Genomic DNA, 6,507 nt, shown 5'->3' on the forward strand with positions numbered 1-6,507 from the left:
CAGCGTACATGTAAAATTAAAGTGCGCTGCAAGTCGTCATAACTCATCGAACCTTTAATATAAACGCGCCCGATCTCACGTCGGTGATGATGTACTGGGCAGAATTCACGGAAGATTCACGGTTTACCGATGAACCTCCGCAGCTTCGCCCACTCATCATCATTCACTCCGTGGATATGCTGTGATTTTTTTTCTTTTAATCTGTGGCGCGTGGAGTGATCCCCTGCGTCTCCAGCCACACGGGGGCGTCTGATGCAAGGTTTGCCTATTTAGGTTTGCCCACTGGTTTGCCTAGGTTTTCCCGGTGTTCTTTGATGTTTTTTTAGATGCGAAGCACCTCATAGCGGAGTTCAAACCGGTGGTGGTGGTGTGCGGCGTGACCACCCTTACCGCGCATGCGCATACCCTCTCCACTCCTCCTCTTCACTTCCCCTCTCCCCTTTCCCTCTCTCCACTCACCCGCTCCACTTTCCCCTCCCCCTCTCCCCTACCCTTCTCCATTCTTCCTCTGAAACGCGGGCTAGACATGCCGAAATTCTCTCCTGCGCAACGCCGCGATGAGCGCCAGCGCATGCGCGTCCCCTCCCCCTCTCTCTCCTCTCCTACGCTGCCCCCCTCTCGCACGCATGTCGACCGCGTTCCCCGCTCGCCCTGTGAGAAATAACGGCCAGGCTAGAGGGAAGACAAGACGCGCGTAGCGTTCCTCTTCGCGTTCCACGACGCGAGGTCGGTAGCATACCCAACGAACGCCAACGGAACGCGATCGTGCCAGCGCTCCGGCTTCGCATCGCCTCATGGTCCCCTTTAGAGGGAAATGGTGTAATTTTTTCCTTCCACATCACGAGTGGGTACAGAAAAGGACCACTTTGTCGTGCGCGTCTCAAGGGCAGTTTTCAAATTGAAAGGAAATTAGGAGCGTTGGGTGATAGAAAACACGCTCACATTCTCCGATATTTGCTTACCACCAGCGGTACATGGTGTATATAAATAGCTCGCCGTTATTTCGCTGGCGCATACATGGCGTGTGGTTGAGTTGTCTAACGCAGCGCGATGGGGAGCCAGGGCTTGCTGGTTCGAATCCGAGGTCGGGTACTTCAGAATTTTTTTTGCTTTATTTTTCTTTGTGCCTTTTTAATATATACACATACATATACATATCCGGGGCATGACAGCGACGGAAAAAATCAACCGAGAGTGTCCATATAATTGCTATGGCGATAAAATAAATAATGAAAATAAATAATGAAAAGTTGCCCCCCCCCCCCTCCTCGAAAAAAATTCCTGGCTACGGGCCTGCGTCTAATCAACACCATGAACAGTGATTGGAAAAAACACTAGTAAACATAATCGTGGTCTTTATCAAAGAAGGGGTTAAGATACGCCGTCCTTGAATTAATCCGGCAGCATCAAGTACTGTATTATGCTAGTCATTCACAGAGCTTTCTTCTTGCACGTGCTGCTTAGAAATAAATAAATAAATAAATAAATAAATAAATAAATAAATAAATAAATAGTGCTAGGAACACAGTAATCAGACCTAGGTGTCCTGTTCATTTTTTCTTTCTTTTTTTTCTTTTTTGAGCAGAAATAATTCGAGACGAACCCATAAGCAGAAACAGACAGCGACCTAGCGGATGTGCGAACTCGAGCTGGTCCCCACGGTAACGGCTAGTGTGGCGTCAGTCCCCATGGCAACGCTAGGAACGGTTGGCGTGCCGTCAAGCGCGGCATGCTCAAACGAGGAGCTCAAGCAGCTACGTTTTTTAATAAAAAAAATAAATAAAATAAAAGCCAACAAAAAAGTTCGAGTAAAACATATATCGTGGAGGATGCGCTCGCTTTTGTACATGTTCAATTCAGTTGGGATCCGACTACCTCCGCAGGACTCGCGAGTCCTGAGCCCAGATGGGACGGGTATGAAGTAATTTTCGAGATCATATTTCGTGACTGAACGACGCCACCAGGCTCAGACGAAGCGCTACGCTCTTGGCTTACTACCATTCGTCAGTTTTCATAACGCTAAAACGCTTTACTTTCTTTTGTTCATCTTACAGCGCTTTAGCGAAATCGTTACTCAAGCGATAAAATATATTCATTAACGTAAAAATAGGACGCTTTGACGCAAAAGTTCACAACAAGAAGAGAATATAAATATATCTATACATACATAGATTATGAAGAGTCTGTCTTCGGTTGCAGTAAAATAAATAGGAAAAAGGTATGTGCTTCTAAAAAAGCCGGCAGATCCCACGCATTGTGGGAATCAATGTAATGCGAATCAGCCAGCAAAGAGCTGCATACATCGTCTAGTATGTCACTGAGGAAAATGCGTGTCATGGTTTTCATGTTAACTCCTATTATTTATGTTCGTCACGCAGTAATGTCGCGCAATACGAACTTCGGGGTAGATCAACCTAGCGAAACGGCCGCCAGCGCACCGTGAGCGTGGCACGTAAGTGATGCTGTACATGACATGTGTGTCATGACTTTCATGTTAACTCGTGTTATTTATGTTCGTCACACAGTCACGTCGCAAGATACAAATTTCGGTGTATATCAAGCTAGCGAAACGGCCGCCAGCGCACCATGAGCGTGGCACGTAAGTCATGCTGTACATATGACATGCGTGTCATGATTTTCATGTTAACTCGTGGTATTTATGTTCGTCACACAGTCACGTCGGAAGATACCAATTTTGGTCTATATATATAAAGCTAGCGAAACGGCCGCCAGCGCACCATGAGTGTGACACGTAAGTCATGCTGTACATGACATGCGTGTCATGATTTTCATGTTAACTCGTGGTATTTATGTTCGTCACACAGTCACGTCGGAAGATACCAATTTTGGTGTATATCAAACTAGTGAAACGGCCGCCAGAGCCCCATGAGCGTGGCACGTAAGTCATGCTGTACATGACATGCGTGTCATGAATTTTATGTTAACTCGTGTTTTTATGTTCGTCACACAGTCACGTCGCAAGATACCAATTTTGGTGTGTATATATAAAGCTAGCGAAACGGCCGCCAGCGCACCATGAGTGTGACACGTAAGTCATGCTGTACATGACATGCGTGTCATGATTTTCATCTTAATTCGTGTTTTATATTCGTCACACAGGCACGTCGCGCAATACCAATTTTGGGGTAGATCAAGCGAGCGAAACGGCCGCCAGCGCCCCATGAGCGTGGCACGTAAGTCATGCTGTACATGACATGCGTGTCATAATTTTCATGTTAACTCGTGTTTTTATGTTCGTCACACAGTCACGTAGCGCAATACCAATTTCGGGGTAGATCAAGCAAGCGAAACGGCCGCCAGCGCCCCATGAGCGTGGCACGTAAGTCATGCTGTACATGACATGCATGTCATGATTTTTATGTTAACTCGTGTTATTTATGTTCGTTACACAGTCACGTCGCAAGATACCAATTTTGGTGCATATAAAGCTAGCGAAACGGCCGCCAGCACACCATGAGTGCGACACGTAAGTCATGCTGTACATGACATGCGTGTCATGATTTTTATGTTAACTAGTGTTCTTTATGTTTGTTACACAGTCACGTCACAAGATAACAATTTTGGTGTATATAAAGCTAGCGAAACGGCCGCCAGCGCCAGGGGCGTAGCCACGTTAGGGCACACCGGGCCCGTGACCCCCCCCCCCCCCGAAATTTTTTTTTTGCCATAGCATACAGAGCAGAAAATGACACTCAACCACATCTGCCTGCTCGTCCCCACTACAGATCAAGGAGGTGCCCTCCCCCCCCCGCAAAAAATTTCTGCCTACGCCCCTGGCCAGCGCACCATGAGCGTGGCACGTAAGTCATGCTGTACATGACATGCGTGTCATGATTTTCATGTTAACTGGTGTGTTATTTATGTTCGTCACACAGTCACGTCACGCAATACCAATTTTGGAGTAGATCAAGCAAGCGAAACGGCCGCCAGCGCCGCATGAGCGTGGCACGTAAGTCATGCTGTACATGACATGCGTGTCATAATTTTTATGTTAACTCGTGTTATTTATGTTCGTCATACAGTCATGTTACGCCATACCAATTTTGGTGTACATTCGATTAACCAAGCGAGCAGGAGAGCAGAAAGTCGTAGGCGGCTAGATAGATAGATAGATAGATAGATAGATAGATAGATAGATAGATAGATAGATAGATAGATAGATAGATAGATAGATAGATAGATAGATAGATAGATAGATAGATAGATAGATAGATAGATAGATAGATAGATAGATAGATAGATAGATAGATAGATAGATAGATAGATAGATAGATAGATAGATAGATAGATAGATAGATAGATAGATAGATAGATAGATAGATAGATAGATAGATAGATAGATAGATAGATAGATAGATAGATAGATAGATACGCTCAAAGTCGCAGAAGTTCCCTAAGAAATGCTTCGCATTTAAAAACTGTTTATTTGTCGACGTTTCGATCGGAGACCGATCTTCATCGATCGTAACGCCGACAAAGGAGGAAGAATAAACTTTATTAAGAACCGGCAATTTAAGCCCTTTTCCCGAGTGATCCCCGGGGTGATTCCCTCCACAGCAAGGAGATTCTCCACCGCAACCCATGAGATTTAATTGCACCGTGTGGTTCAAACCTCCCAAGCGGGCTTACCCGCCAGGAGGAGGTGGTGTTGCGGAGACTTCGTGTTGGGGCGGCACTTACTCCCTCGGTCACATATGCCTGGCCACAACATCTGCACGGCCCATTTGGGGATACTTGCCCATTCTGTACCACTGAAGCGTTCGCGGCTACAATCAAGCACCGGTTGTGGACATGGCCTGGCCTGAACCAGATACGGCGGCGCTACCTGGGAACAGTGGGCCTTCATCCGAGGAGACCACCAGATTATGATTTGTGACTCTATGGGCCCCACCATAAAGCACTGTTGATGTATATAGCGGAAACCGGCCTCTATATGTATATTTAACTATGTATGCCGTTGGGCAAACTCTCGAAATAAAAAAAAAGTGCCTTGGCCTAGGCCTAGGCCTCCCACGTGGGGACAAATGAATAGCTTTTAGAAGCTATTCATTTATTCATTAGAAGCTATATATATATATATATATATATATATATATATATATATATATATATATATATATATATATATGTGTGTGTGTGTGTGTGTGTGTGTGTGTGTGTGTGTGTGTGTGTGTGTGTGTGTGTGTGTGTGTGTGTTTATTCATTTATTTACTTGTTTATTTTTCTTGAAGGGAGTGCCGTACAATGATGTCGTAAGGCTGCCTTTTCTGCACAGTCGTGTTGTGGCAGAGCCCATAGCAACATGATTGAATGCATCTATAGGAAATGGTTGCTTATCTAACGAATATATAAGAGGGGCTTATAAATGATAAATGTACAACATCAGCAGGAATGCAGAAACTCACGAGGTCCTTAATGCATTCACCTATATAAGACTCGAAGGCGAAAGGCGTGACTGCTTTATTATCACCATCATCGGAACTTGAGAGGTCACGTGAGTAGCTAGACATTTAGTTGATGCTGTGGCTGGTGGTGATGGTGAATTGTAGATCAGCCCTTTGTAAAGGGTTGGCAGCGTATAACCACTCGCTCGTTACGCAGTTCACATGGCGTGACGCCCGGTGCGATTGTACGCTTCTGCCAAGCCATATTACATCTGTGAACGTCCGGCATGTGGGTGTTTTTCCAAAAGCGGTTTCAAGCACTGTGGTAGAATACTTGCCTGACACACAGAAACCCCTGCGTTCGATTCCGGCTCGAATCCCACGAGCTTTCGGAGACAGTCTTGGTAAGCGCCAGCCTCGACGACCAGCCAAGGCTGCGCTGCGAGGGCCCAGGACGCTGCCTGAGTTTAAGGCATCCTGGACCTCTCTAAGGTACCTTGTAAATAACGATGTTTATTCTCTCTCCTGCTCGAACCCCTGATTTTTACCTGCTGTTTATGAGAGTCACGTGGATTTTTGTACCTCGCGTCGCGTTTTTACCTGACGAGGCACTTAAGGCTTTCGCTTTAATAAATAAAACCGGAGGAAAAGAAAAGAACTTACAGCTATCTAGCTCACACGGCCAACACGTGAACGGTGGTCAGCAGTGGAGGCAGTAGGGAACTAAAGGACATGGACAACTCTTTACATCGGGAACTATAGGGAAGGCGGGCCCACCTACCATTGCCAGGCTATTAGCAATACATGCGCATACACCCCCCCCCCCCCCCCCCCACCTGCTTGTAACACGCGCACATATGCATGTAAGTAGTCATTTCAAACTTGCCCCCCCCCCCCCCCGCTTCTTACCACCCCCTCAAGTAAAGTTGGGCCCGCTCTTGAACAAAGCAACGCTAAGCACTAGTTCGAGGGTCACCGCTTCACCACAGCGTTGCCTGCGCACTTACCCTTGCGTAAACGTGAACTAGGTGACGGTGCTACCCCCCCCCCCCCCCGGAAGTTTGTCAGTTTTGCAGGTGTTTATATACACGCACGAATACAA

Source organism: Rhipicephalus sanguineus, chromosome 3 (assembly GCF_013339695.2).
Source record: "Rhipicephalus sanguineus isolate Rsan-2018 chromosome 3, BIME_Rsan_1.4, whole genome shotgun sequence".
NCBI lineage: Eukaryota > Metazoa > Arthropoda > Arachnida > Ixodida > Ixodidae > Rhipicephalus > Rhipicephalus sanguineus.